Source organism: Terrapene carolina, unplaced genomic scaffold (assembly GCF_002925995.2).
Source record: "Terrapene carolina triunguis isolate 2854851 unplaced genomic scaffold, T_m_triunguis-2.0 Scaffold69, whole genome shotgun sequence".
Lineage (NCBI taxonomy): Eukaryota > Metazoa > Chordata > Testudines > Emydidae > Terrapene > Terrapene triunguis.
In genome coordinates, this window is record NW_020664420.1 from 20,091,590 (window position 1) to 20,115,644 (window position 24,055).

At 42.9% G+C, this 24,055-nt stretch overlaps 1 protein-coding gene across 1 annotated transcript in view; it reads right to left on the reverse strand.

Annotated features, from left to right (window-relative positions):
* The window catches only part of LIFR (LIF receptor subunit alpha), a 76,907-nt gene extending 53,238 nt beyond the window's left edge, over positions 1-23,669 (reverse strand). The window contains exon 1 of the mRNA XM_026649058.2: positions 23,451-23,669. The gene's annotated coding sequence lies outside the window, so the exon portion shown is untranslated. The remainder of the gene's footprint in view (positions 1-23,450) is intronic.
* Positions 23,670-24,055: the final 386 nt, after the last annotated feature.

The following is a 24,055-nucleotide window of genomic DNA, read 5'->3' on the forward strand; positions in this document are numbered from 1 at the left end:
TATCAAGTTGTAAGAAGCCATTCAAAATGAACTGTGCAATTAATACCTCTGCAGTCATAGGACAAAGGAGAGTTAGTGGGTTACAGATTGTCTCTATTGAGTCCAGGATTTTTAGTGTCTAGCAGAGTTATGAATAGGCTCATCTTTAAAAGATGTTGTGCCGGTTTCCTTTGAGGACAAGGACTGAGAGGTCACACATGGAACAATCATTTTGTGAAAGATGTTCACCACAGGTGATAGGGTGATTGTGTTTATCACTTTTCTTTGAGAGTTCATTCAAGAATGAATAGCACAAAGTATTTCACATAGGTGAGAGCAGTTTGGGGTCTTGTTGATTCGTATAGAAAATCCCCTTTCTTGTTTCCCCTTCCATGCTCTCTACCCATCCATCTGTCCTTAAGGTGCGACCTTCACAAAGCAGGAGAAAGCATTTAACACATTCTGGTCAATAGAGCAAAACAAACATGGATTAAGAAACTTTTATTGTGCCTATTTTCCTTCAGAAATAATTCCTGTCTGCAGGAAAAACAGGAACCAAAAGAGCTTAATCAAACTGTTGAATACAGTCCTGAAGGCATTTGGGATGAAAACAATGAGATGATAGCATGAGATTCCCCTAATCCATGTGTGTGCAACAACAGGACAGGAAACTTAGGTCCTGTCTACACTGGCAAGTTTCTACACAGTAAAGCAGCTTTCTGCGCTGTAACTCCTGAGGTGTACACACTGCCAAGCCACTTAGTGCACAGAAACAGCGCAGTTGTAGCACTGTAAAAAAACCACCCCGATGAGAGGCGTACAGCTTTCTGTGCCGGGGCTACTGCATTGCAATGCCAATGTAGACACTGTGGTCAATTACAGTGCTGAGATTGGCCTCCAGGAGGTGTCCCACAATGCCTGTTCTCGCCTCTCTGGTCATCGGTTTGAACTCTACTGCCCTGCCCTCAAGTGACCAACCGTCATCCCCACCCCGTAAATTCCTTTGGAATTTCGAAAGTCCCCTTCCTGTTTGCTCGGTGACATGTGCAGTGATCTCAGCGCATCTTTCCAGGTGGCCATGCCTGCTCCATGCACCAGGTGATCCCCCACTTGGAACAATGCCAAGCTGCTGGACCTCATCAGCATTTGGGGAGGGGAAGCTGTCCAGTCCCAGCTGTCCTCCAACTGTGGGAATTATGATACCTATGGACAGATTTCATGATGCATGACAGAAAGGGGCCATGACCGGGACACACTGCAGTGCAAGGTCAAAATGAAGGAGCTGTGGAATGCCTACCACAAGGCGCAGGAGGCAAACCATTGCCCCGGTGCTGCACCCATAAGCTGCCAGTTGTACAAAGAGCTGGACGTGATGCTCGGCAGCAACCTCACCTCCACTGCGAAGACCACTGTGGATACTTTGGTGGCTCTGATGCCAGTCGAAAGTGGACTGAGCCAGGAGGAGGAAATCTTGGACAAGGATGTGGAGGGGGGGACCCAGAGGCAGAGGATGCCTCGGAGGCCAGAGATGCATGCAGCCAGGAGCTCATTTCTACCCTGGAGGAGGCTAGCCAGTCACAGCTGTTGGATGTTGGCAAAGCACAAACAGGAGAGGAGGCCCCTGGTAAGAGGATCTGATTTGGGGAATTTCTGAAGCGAGTTGTTGGGGGCAGGAGGGTTGCAGAAAGCAGGCTTGTCTCCCACCGCATGCCTAGTCTGAGGGGCGGAACAGGCTGCTGATTGACTCCCTCGCTTCACGGGAATCTCCCTCAGAGATCTCCAGGAAACTCTCGTGGAGATACTGGGCAATCTGCTGCCGCAGGTTCTTCGGCAGAGCTGCTTTGTTTCTTGTCCCATTAACGGTAACTTTCCCGCGCCACTGTGCCGTCACAGGGGGGGAGGGGGTACTGCTCCACACAGGCGAGCCACATAGGGGCCAGGGCAGAAGCTGCAGGCTTGGAGAAGACCCTCCATTGATTCCCTGCTCACCCTCAGCAGCGAGATATCTTTCATAATGATCACATCCTGTGGCAAGTGTGGGGACAGGAATGATTATCAGGCCCCCCATACAGTGCTGGCTCGTCCCAAGAGCCACGTGCCCAGTGTATAGCAGGGTCCAGGAAAAGTGACTTACCTGCCCCCCCTGCGGCTACTCACCATTTTGGGGGTCTTGTGGCTCATGTGTGCTTGCCTGGGGTCAGCCAGTTAGTGACAGGTGTGAGAGTACTGGCTGTGTTTTAAAGCACTGAATCAGTGTTCTCTGTGTTGCAAACAATACTGCTTCTGTAAAACATTGCATTGAAACTTCACAGAGATGACCGTGGGAGCCCAGCCTACCTCTGTTATCGGTGGCTGAAGGGCTGCACAGAATTAGAAAGTGGCCAAGAACTAAGGAGGATTTTCTGCGTGAAGTTATGATGCACTCCGCCACCGAGAAACAGGAATCGAAGTAGTGGTGGGACAGTGAGAAGAGGGACCGAAAGGAGAACGCAGCATGCCAGAATGAAGCCATGGAGCGGCTCTTAAAGATTATGAAGTGCCAAGTAGATATGCTCCAGGCAATACTAGCTCTTCAAACCGACCAGCTCTGTGCCCGCCCTCCCCTGCAGCCGCTGTCACAAAACTTCCCCTACTGTGATCTTCTGGGCTGGGAAGAAAGTCCAGGCTTGCAGCTTCCTGAACAGGCCAGTGTTCCGAAAGATGCATGCGTCATGCACCTTTCCGGACCAGCCTGCGTTAATGTCCGTGAAACGCCCACGGTGATCCACAAGCGCCTGGAGAATCATTGAGAAATACCCTTGTGATTACTGTACTCAGAGGCTAGGTGGGCTGGTGCCAGAATTGAAATATGCGTGCCATCTATCACTCCTCCGCAGTTAGGAAAGCCTATTTGTGCAAAGCCATCCACAATGTCACGCACGTTGCCCAGAGTCACGTCTTTCAGAGCAGGATGCTATTAATGGTCGTGCAGACTTTCATCAACACGAATCCAACTGTCGACTTTCCCACTGCGAACTGGTTAGCGACCAATTGGTAGCAGTCTGGAGTAGCCAGCTTCCACAGTGCAATCGCTACACGCTTCTCCAACGGCAGGGCAGCTTTCATTCTCATGTCCTCATGCTGCAGGGCTGGGGCAAGCTCTCACACAGTCCCATGAATATGGCTTTCCTCATCCGAAAGTTCTGCAGCCACTGATTGTCATCCCAGACGTGCATCACAATGTGATCCTACCACTCAGTGCTTGTTTCCTGAGCCCAAAAGCAGCGTTCCACTGTGGTCAGCATCTCCATGAATGCCACAAGCAATCTTGTGTCGTAGCTACTACGCGTGACGAGATCAATGTCGCACTCCTCTTGCCTTTGTAGTTTAAGGAATAACTCCACTGCCACTCGTGACGTGTTGGTCAGAGCAAGCAGCATACTGGTCAACAGTGTGGGATCCATTCCTGCAGCCCGAAGAGGCAGGGTGCGCAATACAGAAACTGTTGAAAGATGGTGCCAAATGAGGACGGAAGCACAGGAATTGCTGGGATGAGAAGCAATGCATCACGAGGCACTGGCACAGGATCCAGGATGCCCCGCAACCCCCTCCGCCTTCCCACAACTCTTAGCAGCAGAAGAGAAAGAGGTGCTCTGTGGGATAGTTGCCCAGAGTGCACCACTCCGAATACCACTGCAAGTGCCGCAAGTGTGAACACGCTATTGCGCAAGCAGCTAACAGTGTGCACACAACAACAGTTTCCCTTCAGCGCTCTCTGAGCAGCGCTGTAACTCCCAGCGCTGCAACTCTGCCAGTGTAGGCAGGCCCTTAGAAGAAATCTGAAAGGTACAACAGTGCTGTAAGAGTCAGGCCCAGAGAAAAAAAAAAAAGAGGACACAAGACAAGTGAAATCAAAAGCTGTACCTAGCAGGCCAGATGAAAGGGTAAGAAGAGAGAAAGGGGCACCCAAGAATTGAAAGATTTATTTTTATTCACTTTATCTACATCTAAGGTGAACCTACCTAGGAGCTTTTGCAGAATTTCAGGCCAGATACATTTTGCATAATGTTTATGTTATTTCAACTGGATCACCACTCTATTCTTAATAAATCTCGTATTAAGTTAAAACAGACCCATGACTTGGGTGTTAATCTGAGACTCCTTTCTCATAACATGTTCCAATGTTGCTATCTCCAGTGGGACCACTAGTGTAAACCAACTACTAGCATTTTAACCTCTGAGGGCAAGATTTTACAAAGCACAAAGAGGACTTTCAATGGGAGCTGAATCTTACTCTTGAATCGAAAATCTCAGCCTGTGCTGTCTAGACTTTTTCCATGCAAGAGGCTAAAATTCAAGCACACTCATCATTGCTACATTTGCAAGAGCTGCACTAAGAAAAAAAATCTAGTATAGACTGTTTGGGAATTTCATGCAGACTGTCCCAGAGAAGTGAACCAGTGTTCATGCTATCATATGAGACCAGGATCCTTGGACAAAAGAGCACAGATTCTTCTCCCTATCATTTCCAGAACTGCAGATGGTCAACACCTACTCATCTAGATGAAAACTGAGTTTAAGGGCCTGAAGGTACTTTATCAATTAAATAAGTATTATTTTCAAGCTTACAGCTCAATATACCACATGATGGAAGCTACTATGATAGTTGAACAAGAAGTCACTAGCATTAGTTCATGAAATTTTAACCTGTTTGAGCAAAACATTTTGACACCTACTGTAAATGGCAAGTCAACAATATCATCTTAAGGTGAAGGACTCTACTATTTTATCTTTGTGAATCTGAAAAAGTTATGCAAACTTCTTGCTGCCCTGGAATTCAGTGAGCTCATATTCACACTTCCTTGAATTCTTGAACTGTGCAGCATATTAACTGAACAAGTACACTGACCAAGGACACAAGTCCAGGATTACTTCAGGATATCTGAATACCCACTCCATATTTTCAGCACTTTGTTTCTATGCTATAAAGAAGTATAACCCATGCACAGAACATTGCAAACCTTTTTAGTAGATTTGTTTGAAGATATAATGTAATTAAATTATACTAGGCATAGGTTTTCCCACTGTCAAGCTGCAACAGCATTTTATTAATATATCATAATAAATCATTACATATATCAAACACTCACAGACATGCCAACATATGGTCTGAAATCTCAGAAATAAATTTCTGGTAATACAAGAACTCAATACAATGGTCGTAAGAGTAAAGTTTTCAGAACAGAAAATTATTCACAGCAATATTGTCCACTATGCTTTATTAAATGTAGGCCTCAGAGCCCAATGCCAATGCACACACTCACTAGTGTGTGTACAGGGTCATAGGAGAGGGAAGAAAAATAAATCTTGCATTTCTATTCTGGTAGGTTCTAACACAGCCCCTATCACCACAGTATCCAAGTGCCTAGTTTAGTAGATGCCATGTAGAGCCTGCCACCGGATGATCAAGGTGTTAAAGGAGCACACAAGGAAGACAATGCTATTGCAGAGAAGCAAACAATTCTTGGCATCAGTCTTCACTGCATAGGATATTCTGGTGTCTTTAAAAAGTTTCCACGCAGCTTGCAGAGATTTCACTTTTGGCAGTGTACCCTTTAATTTCTGTTTAACTAACCACCTCATTATTGTGTAGTTCCCCTTTCTGAAATTAAATGCTACAGTGTTGGGCCACTGTGGTGTTTTTACTGCCACATGGATATTAAATTTAATTATATTATGGTCACTATTACCAAGCAATCCGACTATATTCACCTCTTGGACCAGATCCTGTGCTCCACTTAGGACAGGGCGGGCAAACTTTTTGGCCTGAGAGCCACAGCGGGTTTCCAAAATTGTATGGAGGGCTGGTTAAGGGAGGCTGTTTCTCCCCAAACACCCAGGCGTGGCCCGGCCCCCGACGCCATCCGACCCCCCCTGCTTCTCGCCCCCTGACGGCAGTGGCGTAGCCAGGTGGAGGGAAGAGGGGGAGTGGGGAAAAAAAGGTGCCACCCGCTGCGGCGCTTTTACTGACGGGGCAGCGCTCCCGGGTCTTCAGCAGCACCTCAGCGGCGGGACCTTCACTCGCTCCGCGGGTCTTCGGCGGCATTTCGGCGATGAAGCTTCAGTGCCGCCGAAGACACCCGGAGCGAGTGAAGGTCGCTGCCCCATCAGTAAAAGCGCTGCAGCGGGTGGCGCCTTTTTTTCCCCCGCTCCCGGGTGAGTAAAATTAAAAAGGCGCCACTTGTGCTCGGTGGGGGAGCGGCCGCTGCCTGCTCCCCCCCAGCTACGCTAATGCCTGACGGCCCCACCCGGGACCCAGGCCCCATCCAATCCCCCCGTTCCCTTTCCCCTGACGGCCCCCCTGGGACGCCTGCCCCATCCACTCCCCTCTCTGTCCCCTGACCGCCCCCAGACCCTCCACCCCTGACTGCCCCCCGCAGCCCCATACAACCCCTCCTCTCATTCCTGCCCGCCCCCCCCCCTACACCCATTCAACCCCCCTATTCCTCGCCCTCTGACCGTCCTGACCCCTATCCGCACCCCCGCCCCCTGACCACCACCCCCAACTCCCCTGTCCTCTATCCAACCCCCCCTGCTCCCTGTCCCCTTACCGCGCTGCCTGGAGCGCCGGTGGCTGGCGGCGCTACAGCCGCGCCGCCCAGAGCACCAGGATAGGCAGCCATGCCGCCCAGCTGGAGCCAGCCACGCCACCGCACAGCACAGAGCACTGGGTCAGGCTGCGGTTCTGCAGCTGCGCTGCCCCGCAGGAGCTCGCAGCCCCACCATCTGGAGCATTACACCGGCGGCGCAGTGAGCTGAGGCTGGGGAGGAGGGGGAACAGCTCAGGGGCCGGGCAGGAGGGTCCCGCGGGCGGGATGTGGCCCGTGGGCTGTAGTTTGCCTATCTCTGACTTAGGACTAAATCAAGAATTGCCTCTCCTCTGGTGGGTTCCAGTACCAGATGCTCCAAGAAGCAGTCGTTTAAGGTGTCAAGAAACTTTCTCTCTGCATCCTGTCCTGAGGTTACATGTACCCAGTCAATATGGGGATAATTGAAATCCCCCCATTACTATTGAGTTTTTATTTTAATAGCCTCTCTAATCTCCCTGAGCATTTCATAGTCACTATCACCATCCTAGTCAGGTGGTCGGTAATATATCCCTACCGCTATATTCTTATTCTTAGAGCATGGAATTTCTATCCATAGAGATTCTATGGTACAGTTTGATTCATTTATGATTTTTACTTCATTTGATTCTAAGCTTTCTTTCACATATAATGTCACTCCCCCACCACCACAACCTGTTCTGACCTTCCGATATATTTTGTACCCTTTTATATTTTGTATATTTTGAAAGGGAAAGACAATAAAGATAGAACATATAATAATTCCTCTACATAAATCAACAGCATGCCCACACCCTGAATACTGTGTAGTTTTGGTCACCTCATCCCACAAACAATACATTAGAATTGGAAAAGATACAGAGAAGGGCAACAAAGTGATTAGGGGTATGGAACAGCTTCCATATGAGGAGAGAATAAAAACTGGGGATGTTAATCTCAGAAAAGAGACGACTAATGGGGGATATGATCAAGGTCTATAAAATCATGTGGAGAAAGTAAATAGGGAATTTACCCCTTCATATAACACAAGAATCAGGGTCACCCAATGAAATTAATAAACAGCAGGTCTAAAAACAAACATAAGGAAATACTTCATCACAGAACTCTGAGTCAATCTGTGGAACTCGTTGCCAGGGGATATTGGGAAGGCAAAAAGTATAAGCGGGTTAAAATATATATATAAGTTATATATAAAGTTATATTATATAAGTTCATAGAGAATAGGTCCATCAATGGCTATTAGCCAAGATGGTCAGGGAAGTAACCCCATGCTCTGAGTGTCCCTAAACCTTCAACTGCCAGGATCTGGGAGTGGATGACAGTGGATAGATCACTCAATAATTGCTCTGTTCTGTTCATTCCCTCTGAAGCATGTGGCACTGGCCACTGTCAGAATATAGTATCAGAGGGGTAGCCGTGTTAGTTTGGATCTGTAAAAAGCAACAAAGAGTCCTGTGGCACCTTATAGACTAACAGACATATCGGAGCATAAGCTTTCGTGGGTGAATACCCACTTTGTCAGATACATGCGTGGGTATTCACCCACGAAAGCTTATGCTCCAATACGTCTGTTTAGTCTATAAGGTGCCACAGTACTCTTTGTCGCTTTTGTCAGAATATAGGATACTAGAGTAGAGGGACCATTGGTCTGACCCAGTATGGCCACTTAAATTAGCCTAGATGAAAAAAGGCTTGTTGAATATAAAAACTTTATTTAATGAAATACTCTCATTTTTTTTACAGTGTTTATAAGCAATAATATCAAACTATTTTGTACTTCATGGCCTTTGCTCTTCTTGCCAAAACAGAACAGCCTATTTAGTTTTATGATGGGATAACAGCAGCATGTTGCAAGTTCACTGACAGTTATTGTTGCAATTCCAGCTACTTATATAATACAAAGGACAATGATCTGAAATTGGAATCAGACACTAAAGAACCTACAACTTTTAATACTGTGAAGTTTTTCCAATAAAGCATGTAACTTAACTGCTAAAAAGGAGACCACTTGACTATCAAAAGCACGTTTGTTAAAATAAGCCTTCTGAAATGCAAAGTGAAAAACCGATCAGTGATGCTTCCATAATTAAACATAAGATTATTGGAGAACTTGATTGTCTATTGTGACATAGACAGTAGTGTCTCACATGGAGATGCACAATCTTTATATTCTAGTAATAAAATAATAAATTATCAAGAAATAATTTTTCTATACGTATTTTCCTTCATTAACTCATCTTTCAATCTGGAGCTTGAACCTCCCGCAGTGTCCCCAACTACCAACAGTCATCTGGAATCGTCACACTTCTCTGGTTCCCATAGAATAACTATTTCCAAATCTCTGAACAAGACTAACATTACTGCTTCATTACTCAGTAGCCAAACAAAGAAGTTAAGCATATCGACTATATCTGATGACTCCCAAACTAATCTCCAATGGAAAAAGGTGCGTCTATGATGATAATTTTACAGATCAGTCCAGACTGGGGGAGGAGTTATCAGAGAACAGAAATTAGCAGGTAAGAAGTCTTTCTCCCTCATAAATCATCTGCTAGCCCAGTACTGAGGAAGTAGTGTATTAAGTTATGAGAGCTACTAATAATGACAGGAAGGAAGCCCCAAGCTAAACAGAGACCGCAAACTTGGAATTACTCCTTTAGAAAACAAAAAACAAACCCACAACTTTGGATTTCACACAAAGTCCTCCACTTAAGAAAAGCCTCCTCCTAAAGGAAGCATTAGAAGAGAAAAGCAAATTCAATTTGCAGCTTGTTGTGGACATGTGAAATGAAGTCCACCTCGTGCCTCTGCAGACTGCTTCTTCTTCAATAATACCGAGTGGGCCAGGAGAAGGCTGCTGTACTTGCAGTGACTCAGGTCTAGAGCAAATCACCCTTTCCGGTGTAAGGATCTGAGATTAAATGCCATATAGCGACACTAGTCTTATGAGCGCTCCCATCTCAAACTTCTGGGGTGAGCTGAGGGTATGAATACCCTCTTGTTTTTCTAAGTTTTTTCTTTTGGCAATTCAAAAAAAGGTTAATTTTAGAACAATAAAGACACCCATACGTAGATTTCAAAAACCCACATCAAGTATTAAAAATTACCAAATCAAATACAAAACTCAACATGGTCTTCCGAGGACCAGCTTTATGACATAACCATGGCCTGCAATATGGTTTGTTTCGCTTTCCTTTCTCCTCCTCCTGCCGGCAATAAAAAATTTTCATATTAGAAATTCAGGTGTTGCTCACCTTTAAAGACCCTATGGCCAACTGGAGAACTGGCAGGTTTATGACAGACTCCAGAAATTAAACCCTGATAACAGAGGGGATGTGATTATTATTCACGGTGTTTTAAGCAATGGTGTTTGTTTAACTCAAATGAGGACTCAGGAAGTTTCCAGTCCACATCTGTGAAGTGACCCCCACAAAACAGAAGACAAGATCTGACATTCTGAATATTTAAATTTAAAGAACAAAACAGAATCTAATTTAAACTTTTCTGCACTTCTTTATTCATCGTATGGCAGCCAAAATAACCCATCAATAAAATACTTGAAATGAAAAAATGTGCTTGACAATTATAAAACAAAACCCGCTTTTTTTGCCTCTGATATTGTAATCAATGGGGCTGCTCAGAATAGTAAAGTTAAGCAATTGCCTAGTATTTGCAATACTGGAGTCTTAGTTCTGATGAAGGCTAAGCTCACATTTCTGGAATCATGGAATGTATTTCTATATTTAACTTACTCACAGGCAAAACTAGCAGAATTAATATTTATTCTTTGTATTGCAGTGGGGGCCTCAGTGTGCAGGGTGCTGTACAAAGGGATAGTAAGAAAGAACATGCTCCAAATCATTGAAAACATTCTATTTTTAAATTATACATGATAAATTCCTGTTTTTTTCTTTAACTCGGTCTATTCTTTTAAATTAACAGCAAAGTGGAAAAAAATATTTTTTTAAAATAAATCTATTTTTGTATTTAATTTAAATACATTTTTCTTTTAAAAATAAACTATTTGAAATTAAATTTGAAATTAGGACAACCTTTAAAGCCTAAATTTAGTATAATCTATTAAAATAATCTGAATTAAAAAGTAATATTCAAGCAGTACATGTTTTCTACTGCCGTTTTTAAGTCAGACCACTAACCTGGTGGAAGTCACCGGCTGTGCATCTGGAATCAGAATTTGCTGAAGTGCAAGAACAGCTTTTGACCGCAGAAGCCTCCTATGCATATGCAGAGAGAATAGTTTCTTCATTTCCATTTAGTCAACTATTTCAGTTCAGTGATTAGTTCATTCAAAGTTGAGAAACTGATTAGCAGTTGAAAAAGAAGCAGGACGTACCATGGATTTATATAGAGGCAACATGATATTTTCTGTCTCATTATCTATCCCTTTCTTAATGATTCCCACATTATGTTTGCTTTTCTGACTATCCATTTCCCATCTACAGATGAGAACTAGTTCAGAGAGGATGAGAGCTACTAGTTCTAAAATCGTCAAGGACACGGTGATTATAAATAATACTTCCTTTATTTAATAAACCAATTTTAAATGAAAAACATGTTTTGATAAACTTGAGAAAAAAATACATATCTAACACATCAGGCAGTGTTATTTAACTAAATTTTAAAATGCTGGTTTTGCGCATTTTTAATTGAATTCCAATTTTCATTAAATAATCATTTATACCAAGGTTTCCTGCTTGCCAATTTAAATCATGATTAAGAACAGTGATTTAAGTCAGTCCACCCAGAATAGTAAATCTCATTCCTTGGCCAGCTCCCTCTTCCTCCCTCCCTCACACACACCCAGAGTGAGTGTCAGGCACTTTGCAATGCTGTGGGAGAAAAAAAGTCCACAGTGGTTGATGACAATAGTGTACTGTCAGTTATCCATGCCTAGTTACATCGTCCATAATCACCTGAACAGAATGGTTGTCTAGTTAGATTAATTTACTGAAGTTAAAGAAACTGACACACTGTAGGCAAGTGTCAAGAGCTGAAATACTACATGGCATGTAATGTTTTAAGACACAGGAAATACTAACACAACAGTAATTCATCAGAAAGTATGGATCTGTAGTTTCAGGAATATCTTGTTCCTCTGATTACTAAGAAATCAATTTAATTCTCGTAAACTACTGTCATTCCTTAAAAATGTCTTAGACATTCACAGCTAAATGGATATTGCATAACCACTACCCACTATTCTGTGTATTATTTATTTAATATAAAACCCCTAGGTAGGTGTTTAGTCTATTTATACAATATTCATACACAATTATTTGATTCTTTTAAGGTACACTGAGCTCAATCCAGACATCACACATTTATTTTAAACAAAGTATTTATTATAAGTAAGGCTATGATTTAGTCATGGTATTTTTAGTAAAAGTCATGGACAGGTCACGGACAATAAACAAAAAGTCACAGCCCATGACTTGTACTATATAAATACCCCTAACTAAAACTTAGGTGCTCTGAGGCGGGAGACATCCTGCGGACACTGCTGCTGCTCAGGGAGGGAGGGAGCAGGGGGCGTTCCGGCGTGCCACCGCTGCTGCTTTGTCCAGGGGGGAGGGGCCACCTGGGGCCCCGCTGCTGCTCCCGGACCATTGCTCTGGGGCAGCGTCTGGCACCAGCTTCCTGGGGCCAGCCAGTCAGTCGCACTGGCCACTGCAGAAGTCACGGAGGTCCCGGAAAGTCATGGAATCAGTGACTTCCGTGAAAGACTCGCAGTCTTAATTATAAGCCACCTCTATAGAGATTTTTTTCTTCATTGTGTATTTCACAGAATTCAGCCAGAGATATAGTGACACTCTACTCATGAGGCCAAGGATGCTCTTATCTCACTTTTCTAAGTTCAGACATATGTCACACAATTCGTTTGAATTTCATAGTGTAACACTTTAACAAGTCACAATTGACTTTGTGTATGAAATGTTCTTGTTCAGCAAAAGTGTTCTCAATAACTCACCGGAAAGCAAGAGTCATAAAACCTACTTAACATTTAAAACCCAATAACACTGACATAACAGGCTTTCAAGGTTATTAAAGTAAAGTCAGTCAGTAAAGAGTGTTATTTCAGTTCTATAACCTTACATATTGAAGATCTTCCCCTAGGATCCTTGCAGTCATTACACATGCAAAATTTATTTCAATTATTACATGAATACATAAGACTGCTGATAGTACGATATACAGCATGTGGTGGCAATATAACATACATATCAGCAAACCAGGTTATCAAACCTTCTCACTAGATTCACTGTACAATATATGTTTAGAGAACAATAGGGACATAAACATAAATTGTTTTACTTGCAAACATTTGCTCTTTACACTTCTGGTATGGATGTGAATTTCCCATCCCTCAACTTTTCCCCCAGTACCTGACACAGGACATTAAATATACTTTGTTTTCAAGTAACTCAGATTTATTTTTTATAGTAAGCAACAAACAAGAAAAAAACACCACTTTACGTTTGGGGCTTCCAAAAAAGTAAGAATGTATTAAAAAAAAAAATCACTAGAAGATTTTCCATACCCAGTATTTTGGACTGCAAACTCAACTTCAAAGGAAATTAATTAGCATTGCCAGTAATTGGAACGAGTTTACAGCAAGCCAGGAAACCACTATAAATGATTTTCAAATGGGATAATCAAAGATCATATGTGCCAGATATTGAAAAGATGAAAGTGTCTAACCAGCCTTGGCATGCTGTTCTGCAATTATGCTACAGCTGATCTTATATAAATATTGTAAGTAACCCCACCCCCGCCACACACACACAGAGTCATGCACCCTGGTCCCAATCTTGCAAATATAAGCATGTGAGTAACTTTGCTCAGATTAATAAATACATGCTTACACGTTTTTGCATTGTAGACCAGGGCCAATTTTGCATACTCCTGATGGAAGGCTCACACCTAAATTCTATCAAGGCAAGATTGGGCGCTAAAGCATTAAGAGCAAAATTTAAAGCCTGTAGGGGGTAAGGATAAAGGTGTGTGGGTTTTTTTATATGTGGAGTTGTTGTAGAAATGTTGGTCCCAGGATATTACAGAGACAAGGCAATATCTCTTATTGGACCAACTTCAGTTGGTAAAAGACACCAGTTTACAAACAAAACACTACAAACATACACCTGTGAATAAGTATGCATAAAAGGGGAAGGTGGCATTTTGTTTCATATAACCACTGAGAAACTGATCCTGCAAACACTGTGCTGAGTACCATGATTACACTCCATTATTTTCAAGAGACCACTTGCAGCAGTAAATTTTACACTGTAAGTATTTGCAGGATAAATCCCTAATATAGCATGAAATATTGAATAACCTCAATAAACATTAAATCAAAGGGTAAGCAACAAAACCCCAAAACCTTATTTTTGTACAAACTCAGCAGTCAAGTTTTCTATGTGGATACTTCCACAGTGTGTGCTAACAATGAAAGAGAACAAAAAAAGAAGAAGAAATGGTTGTTTCCACAGAATTCAGAGAACAAAGCAGCACACATTAACATTAATACAGTACAGTGCTTAAATGGATATTTTCAACATAAAAATCACTTCTGCTATTTTTTTGTTTATAACTGTTACAAGTAGGGTGACCAGACAGCAAGTGTGAAAAATCGGGACGGGGGTGAGGGGGTAATAGGCGCCTATAAAGACAAAGCCCCAAATATCGGGACTGTCCCTATAAAATCGGGACATCTGGTCACCCTAGTTACAAGAAGCATTTTTTTTATTGAAACTGGGAGAATGGGGGAGAGTCAGCTTACCTGACAGCACTTTGCATATAATATTTAGGTCCCAATAATGTAAATACTTAGTTGTGTGCGTATGTATTTTGCAGGGTTAGGGCCTAAATCAGTTTCCTCTGCTTGAATGGGTTGTTCATACACTAACGGAAGGGAAAAAATGGAAAAATAGGAAAATGCATTTCTAAAACCATAGGGGAACTACAGCAGACATAGTACTTCAAAAAAACAATTTTTTAAAAGTTCAAAGTTATTTTAAAGTTGACATTGTCCCTTTATTGACTCCCATTACAACAACCTATAGTAAATCAGAACTTACTCCATCCTTTTTCTCCCCAGCTTCCACTATTTGTTTGAAGTCATCAACAAAATAAGAATTAAAACCCTAAAATAATAGAATTTCTACTTCGCAAGTTTCCCAGATATCAAAGATGAACTACACAGAAAAGAAATACAGTAATACTATTAGTGTGCATATAATATCAGTAATTAAATCTAGTCATGTTTTCAATCAGCAATTTTCTAATATAGACCATTTACACTCAATATCCTTACCGGTCTGAAAACACACATACAACCCTTCCCCCAACTGCTGGTTTTATAAAACAAACAAAGAACAAGCATAGCCCAAAGCTGTGTCAATCTTATTACATAAGGCCCCTGGTCTTAAAAATGTTATATTGCATATAGTAACAACATGGTACTGTGAGGTAACATAACTCAAGAGAATAAAAGGAAAATTTACAAATAGGACCATAGAAGTTAGTGACAGAAATTGTTTAAATAATCACTGAGTCCATTCTCTTGCAGAATCAAGCATACTCTCCTAAAAGTGGGCATGACAAATGAAGAACTACAAGAGCAGCCCAAGGTCTGGATACCATGCATTACTGCAAGAGACTACAAGAAGCTCCATCTATTTAGTTCATCCATTAGAAGCTTAATGTGACTTGTTGATCATTTACAAGTACTCACATGGAGAGAAGATTTCTGATAGTAGAGAGCTCTTTACCCTAGCAGACAGAGGGCATAATGATCCAATGGCTGGAAGCTGAAGCTAGACAAATCTGGCTTAAAAATAAGGTGCAATTTTGTAAACAGGGAAGGTGATTAACTCTTGGACCAGCTGACCTAGCAATGTGGCAGATTCCTTATCACTTAAAGACTATAAATCAAGATTGGATGTCTTCCTAAAACAGGGGTCGGCAACCTTTGGCATGCGGCTCGCCAGGGTATGCACATCCCTCGCCCGCGCGGCTTCCCGCAGCCCCCATTGGCCTGGGACGGCAAACCGTGGCCAGTGGGAGCCGCGATCGGCTGAACCTGCTGACGCGGCAGGTAAACAAACCGGCCCGGCCCGCCAGGGTGCTCACCCTGGCGAGCCGTGTGCCAGAGGTTGCCGACCCCTGTTCTAAAAGATATGCTCACCCAGAAATGATAGGCTTGATGGAGAAATTACTGGGTGAAGTTCTGTAGGCTGTGTCATGCTGAAAGTCAGACTAGATGATCCAATAGGTCCCTTCTTGCCTTAAAAAAAACAATTAACCTAGGAATAAAAGGGCCTACAGAAGGCAGCATGGAAGGAGCCAATCCAGCAAATCTTTGAACAAAGGTTTGTAACATAAGGTGCCAAATTTGTTATAAAGCTGATGTCTAAGAGAAATGATCTCTGATTTTACCTGTGAGACAGCATTTGGTCAAGCATATCTTCTTATGAACATGTCATATCATTTCACTGGAAAAAACAACAGACAACCATCTGTAATATGGATGATGTGAGAATACTGTTCTATATTGGGATCTCATGCAATATTAATAATTCATCTGCTTCAAGCAGATGAATTTATATGCCTAGAGCCTTATGTGCCAAGGATTCTCTATAGCTCTATTTTTTTCCCTGTGGTCGGGGGAAAGGGAAGACATGTAGACACCTGATGACAGACAAAAGGTGCTGCTTCAAAACCTGCAAATAAACCGACAGAAGTTTTCTTGGTGCCACTTGTGCCCATCTGACATTAAGATTGTGATGGGTTTTTTTAAGTTCCATAGCAAACACACACACCACATATTAAAGTCTCTCAAGGACTAAAACATTAAAAGCTTCTCTCCTTTGTTCTAGCTCTTGAGTGGTTCTAAACCTCAAAGATTAAATGTCTATCTTTTTCACCACAAGCTCTGAAGCTGCTCCAAAACCTGAAATAATATGAAAAGATCAGTTTGAGCGATTTCCTCTGAAAAAAGGATGCTTGTAATTCCCATCCACCTTTGAGCAGCACAGTTAGAAGCCCAGATAATACTGGGCAACATAATTTTCTTCTAAATTTCATTAGACATAAGCAATACTTCTGCTCTGCTGTATTAACAGCAATTATTATTCAAGTGTTATTTGATAAGTCCATATGCAGACATTTTGAAGCCACAGGGTTAAATCAGATTATCTAGTCTGACTTCGTGAATATCACAAGTCACAGAATTTCACCCAGTTACGACCCTTGTAGTGTGCCCAGTTACCCAAGCTTTAGCTAACGTCACCAGATAATTTGTGAAGTGTTAACAAAAATGAGTTGTGTAGATTAAAGGCATACTGAAGTTCCTCAAACAAACGTTTACAATCCAGAAATTAACACAAACATTTATCACTTATGTAATTCTGTAAGAACACACTACAGGTTCTAAAGGCCAATCTACACTAATATAGATGTAGATCACTCCCAACATAGATGCAGGTTGGAACAGTTTATACCACTTCCGTAAACGAAACAAGCTATACTGGCAAAAGTACTTTTCTTGCCAGTGCAACTGCTTCTAGGGCATTTGCCAGTAGAGAAATGTCATTTAAAAAAACAAACAAAAACTACACATACATACACTCCCCTAACCAATATTACTGTACTAGCACAAGTTTCTAGTGTAGACCTGCCCTAATACTGAACACACAATGTAGCTGAAACCCTCCTTTAGTTATTTAAAGAGTGGCACCTTCAGACTCCCTATAGCTGAGAATACAGCTCTGCATTGTTTGGTGCTGATAAAGTATTAGCACCTGTTGTAGGGGAAACAGAATCCTGAATTCAAAGTGTGTCAGTTCTCTCTTAAGATGCAAAATGCACACAATTTCGCCAAGTGAGACATGTGCAGTCCTGGTCCCAATCACTCCCAGCACCAAAATCACAGAACTTCTTTGGCAAACCACTTAGATTTCATTTGAATGTGGTGGGGACTTTCTTTTGAGGCAAATTTTACAACGTAGAGAGAGGGAGGAGTAGGGCATAGCTACAGTGTTCTCCCTGCTCCCATGAGATGCATTTTGTAACTGGAGTCTAATTTATGCCCCCCACCCCTCCTTGGTGAGAACCACATCCAAATCACAACCAGATCCCAGCCTTTGGAGGAAGGGAGAGCTGTCTCTGCTGCACCATTCCCTCTTGACCTTACCTGGATAATAGTTCTGCAATGTGACTAGAAGAGGAGGGTTGGGGGACAAGGACTCTTCAGGAATCTTACATCCCCAAACCCATAGAGATTCTCTGACTTAAGTTCCTACTCACAGGAGTCATTTGTAAATTAGACCAGCCCCCCGCTCCCCACTTCCCATGCAGTAGAATCCTCCCAACTAAGGAGGATCCAGGGGTAGTGGCTGATATGGGAGACTGAAATGAAGCAACTGTGGAATCACTGCCAAAAATGTGAATTCTTGCATTTCCCCTGAAATCCAGGCTGAATTCCAGTGATCTGTAAGTTCAGGGGTCTCAATCTTCCATGTGCTCCATAGGGAGGGAGGACAATGATAAACAAGAGAAAACTTCACAAACAGAAATGTACAGGGTTCCTAGTCTTTATGGGGCCTAATGGGAAATCCCTCCTGGGGACAATTTTGGATCAGGCAGTGAACGCCTGAAATTTGGCTGTTGGCCTACAAACAGGAAAGTCAAAGAGTAATTTCAACATTAAATAGACTGTAAGGCCTTTGTGTTTGCAGAGCGCCTAACAGAAGCGGTCCCGGAGCCAACTGGGTCCTTTAGTCACTACTGCAATATAAGCAGTAATAAAAACAACAGGAGCAGCAGCATTTCAAATGCAGCTCCATCATTTGAACTGGAATTTTTTTACCTGCCTCTCTCAGTCCAGCAGTGATAGCAACTAAAACCTTTTGGGCCACAAGTCAGACACTTTTTTACTCATTTTTGTTCTCTCGTTGCACCACTACCCCCAGTTCAGAGGCATTCTACATAATGCACAGCAAAAATCAATGACCAAACAGTTAGCACGTACAAAAAGAGAGACAAATCAATGCTCCCATATCATTAGTTAATGTATCAAATCAGAAGGCCTAGTTCTACCCAGGTACTACTTATTATCTAATATTTGTATTGCAGTAGTACTTAGGAGCCCTAGTTATGGACCAGGACTGTAGTAGGCACTGTACAAATACAGAACATAGAGATGGTCCACTCCCCACTGAGTTCTACCTATCTAGGTAAGTTATATCACTGTAGTTCTGAGCAATGAGTTTTCAACCTCATTTGCATAATTGTATTCCTCTGTAGTTCACTGTACTTAAATATACCTTCCTCATACTTCAAAACACATTCAAAGTCCAAGACTCCAATGTGAGATTTTAGTATAAAACAGTTTGCCTAATTTATGTTAATTTAAATGCTTTTGCATTGTTTTAAGAAGCTTCCTGTTCCCCCATTTCTTCCTTCAACTAATGATAACAATGGTTAACACATACAAGAAAGGATCATGGCTTATTTCAAGGTAGCTTTCTTTTATTAATAGGAATGTATATAACAAGATTGTTGGAGGAAAACAAAGACAAATATGCCCCAACATGCTTTAGAACTACACAGAAAGGAGTGGCTACATTTGCCATACAAATCAGCATTCCTATTCCAAACTAATACATAAATAAAAAGGTTCTCCAACTTTTGAGGGGATGTAATACAAATATAAATGGAAGGGGAAAAAAAACACATCATCATCTACTGAGTCATCTGTATGAAAACCTAATCCTATTGCATTGACCTTGCAATACATTAATTCTACACCACAGAGCCAGTATAAAATGTGTGTTTAAAAAAATAAGACTACCATTTTATGAACTTGACCCACTACCAAAAAAAGCCTATCTATTGAACCACTGGTCTATTTTTAACTGGACATTTCACATAGAAAGTTTACTATCTTGTTTTTATACAAATCCTATTAAATGGGCATGAAACAACATTACATTAGTCATTTCTGCAATAAAATAAGTTAATGCTCTAACAGGACTGTTACTGATAGATTTACAGAATCATATAATGTTCTAAAAGTGTATATGGAGATTACATATTCAGATAGCCTTACTGAGGCACAAAAATGTCTTATAATACGTGCAAACCATGCACTGTCTGAAAACAGATCTGACCTTATTGCGGCAGTTCACATTCTACAACAAACCCTTAAAAAATATTCAGAACCCTTAATTTCTGGGTTAAGGTCACTGTAGCAGTGGCTTTATGACCATAAATATGCAAGTTTATCCATAAGTATCTACACGTCTCTTGCAAAGAAAATCCCCACTCCAGGCCACAACTGGCTAGTCACGGTTCCACACCATTTAAAGAGGCTTCCTTATGCTCTGTCCCTGCCTGGAGGACCAAAGGATGAGTGGGGAAGTCTCTCCTTTTCCTTGTGCATCTGCAAAGGGATTGGGTACAATATTTTCTATGAGCCATACTGTCCAGTTCAGGTCACTATATCGGATTAAAGATACTGTTAAAAAAATTGAGATAATACAGTGGAGATTTATCAAAGGTGATCTATCAAAGACGATGAAAAGATTAAATGGTGATAAGGAGGGATTTACAAGAGACCTATGTAAACAACAAGAAACAAGCAGAGCACCTAACTCAAATGATCTGATCTCTGCACAAAAACTATACTCCCCCAACAACAGTATTTCTATCTAAATAATCAGAGTTAGCTGAATGTAGTTTGCCATGGTCTTCACCAACCAGGCTGTTGACAACAATATTCAGACATAGTAAAATTTCATAGACCCACTCCTTACATTTACTGCTCTTTCCCCAGCCTCCACCATCTCTCTTATTCTTGGTCTACACTAGGTCCTGATCCTGCAAACCCTTATACACATACTTAACTTTCCTACTGTGAGCAGTCCCATTGAAATCCAAGGTAGTAAAGATAAGCACAAGCGTATCCTGTTTGCAGGATAATGGCTTACACTGTAAGATCCTTGGGGCAGGAATTTTCTTTATCTTCTAGTAAAAAAAACCATGCATACCTATGGTCCTACATAAATTATAACAACGTGGGAAATTGGTTCAATTAGAATTGTTAAATCTTGATAGAAAATGGCTGAGAGGTGACAGGACTTAACATTTAAGTTACCTCTGAGGTACTAAACTGGTTAAGTCTGATGATCTGTTCAAGGTCATTCAATAGGCCAGAACTAACGGTTGTAAGGTTTGAGAGAACTATAACAAGAATTCAAATGAGGTATTATTTTGCAGAAAAGTGAAGAGGAAGAATGGACTTCCAACTGGGATGACAGACACAATCAAGATTACTTTACTTAAACTTGGTAAGCGTATTGACTTTTACATGAGACATTAAGCAGTTTTGTCTCTGAAGTAGGCAGCCTACCCTCAGGGGGCAATGAGGACCTGTCCAATTTGGTTATGGTCTATGAGACTATTTTTGCAACACTCTGGTACAAAAAGTATAAGTGTTTTTAAATCTGAAAATCTCTGTAAAAAAGTGGGAATGATAATTCTTGGCATGAAGGCTGACAGCTGCTTCTGGCACTTGATCTAAGATAATTACTAGTACTTATCCATGGGTCCAATCCTACTTACAATGAAGTTAACAGGCAGTTGATCATTGACTTCAATAGAAGGAGGATCAAGCCCTATATATCACTATAACTTGTAAATTCTTTCTCACAGAAGGGAGAGAGGGGGCAAATATAATGCAATATTGTTGGTTCCGAGTCAAATTTACTTACACTTGAAGAATTTTAAGTCACAACACTATAAATTTATCTCTTCTAAGCGATTTCAAATATTATAAAACAAAACATTTTTGTGTTGCATTTTAAAAAAGAAATATGTATGACAAACTGGAGAAATGGGCTGAAATAAATAAGATGAAATTCAATAAGGACAAATGGAAAGTATTACAGTTAGGAAGGAACCAATTGCACAAATACAAAATGAGAGATGATTGCCTAGTAAGGAGTACTGTAGAAAAGGATCTGGAGGTTTTAGTGAATCACATACTAAATATGAGTCAACAATGTAATGCTGTTGCTTTTTTTTTTTTTTCCAAACATACTTCTGGGATATATTAGCAGGAGTGTTGTAAACCGGACACGAGAAGTAATCGTTAAACTCTATCCAGCACTGATAAAGCCTCAAAACGAGTATTGTGTCCAGATCTGGGTACCACATTTCAGGAAAGATGTGGACAAATGGAAGAAAGTCCAGAGGAGAGCAACAAAAATGATTAAACGTCTAGAAAACATGATCTACAAGGAAAGACTGAAAAAATGGGTTTGTTTAGTCTGGAGAAGAGAAGATTGGGGGGGACATAACAGTCTTCAAGTACATAAAAAAATGTTATGAAGAGGAAGGTGATAAACTGTTCTCCTTAACTATGGAGGCCAGGACAAGAAGCAATGGGCTTAAACTGCAGCAAAGGAGATTTAGATTAGACATCAGGAAAAACTTCTTAACTGTAAGGGTAGTTAAGCACTGGAACAAATTACCTAGGATGGTTGTGGGATCTCTGTCATTGGAGGTTTTTAAGAACAAGTTAGACAAACATCTGTCAGGGATGATCTAGATAATACTTAGTCCTGCCTCCATGCAGGGGACCAGACTAGATGACCTATCAAGGTCCCTTCCAGTCCTATACCTCCATGATTCTACAAACACTGAGCACTTAAAATTAAAATAGGCACAAAGTCCCTGCGCAGATCTAGGACTAGATATATAGTCCTGTACTGATCAAAAACAGCACAGAATAAATAATCCAACCTTTTAGAACCAGAGTCATATTGCATCTGCATGTCTAAGAATTTCCCATATAATGACTACTAATTGAACTAAATTATTCCTACATATTCCAAATTTCCCTCAAAAACCTCATCTAACAAATAAAAAGGGAGAATTGCATGCTACTTACTCAAGAGAAATTGTGTTTACATTTTGCTTTCAAGAATTTAATAAATACACAAACAATCTATCAACTGCAGTCTTGAATAAGTAATAACTGTTTACAAAACAAAACTCAGTGTAACTCCGGCTCAGGTTGGGAGCAGAAGCATAAATAGATCCTAAGACACCATTAGGAGTTTATAGAGTTCCTAACAAGTCATTCCTTTACCATGTACAGCGGACATTTATTTACCCTCCAATACCAACTGACACGGGGGTTCAAAGATTTTTTTTGTAAAGTTATTTGATAACTATTTTTCCTTCTGAAACAAAAAACCGCTTAAACGACGGAGTTCCTCCAGCAGAATCACCCCCGGCCCAGGGAGCCCACCCCCGGTTGGGGACTGAACAGCAACACAGAAGAGCCAGAAACGCATTCCCCCGTTTCCACCCACGCAGAACCGCATCAGCGAGCGCCAGCGCCGAGTCCGCCCTTACCCGCGTGTAAACACAGCCACCCCCTAAAACGGGAGACGGTCAGGAGAGCAGCAGGAGAGGCGCCGGCTCCAGACCGGGGGGTCCGAGTCCTGAGCCAAGTGCCAACGGCAGTGACCTAACCGGGCTGCGAGGAGAAGCAGCAGCGCCGCTGACAGACGCGATTGCTCCCTGGAGAATGGGAGGGACGGCGTGTGGCAGGGGGTGGCACTGAGCCCGCTCCCCCGGGCACCTCCCTGTCCGTGTGTCCCATCCCCGGACCTGGCCGGGGGACGCACTGGCAGAGGGGGCTCGGCGCTGCGTGTTGGGGGAGGCGGCCGGGGCGCTACCCGCACGGCTGCTGGCTGAGAGGGGGGTCAGCCTGGGGAGAGCTCCCCCGACCGGTCCCTCGCCTCAGCCCTGCAGGGCCCCTCCGCCGACACTCACCTGCTAGCGCCTCTCCCGCAGCCTGGTCCCGCGGGCGGCGAGCCCTGAGCAGCAGCTACGCGGGGCGCCCCATGCCGCACGGGGCCCAGCTCCGGCTGCCGCTGCCGGCTCTGCGCTGCGCAGCCAGGGCAGGAAGGCGGGGAGGGGATTGCGGGGGCCGGCGTCTCCACAGGGAGAGGGATGGAGGCGAGCGGAGCCTGCGCGCTGGAGCTGCGGGCGGGCCGCTGGCGTTGACACAGCAGGATCGGGGTCGGGCCCCGAGGCGGCGGCAGCTGCCCAGGCTCTGCCCAGCCGGCAGGGGAAGGGGGAGGGGAAGGAGGCGGCGGCTTCGCCGCCGGGGCGCACAGCAGCCCGGCTTGGTGGGGGAGGCGCTGTCGGGCTGGCCGGGGTTTGAATCTCAGCCGGCCCATGACACCCAGCCACTTCTACTGCCCGGGGCTGGGTTGTGCCGCAGAGCAGCACTGATACGCCAGGCTAACTGGGGCTCGCTGTCTCCTGCGAGCGGCCCCTTCTGTCTGTCTGTCGCTCTCCAAGCACCGGGACAGAGGAGGGTGCGGGGACTTGGAGCCAGTGTCACAAAAAACAAAGCGCGGGGGAATCATTGG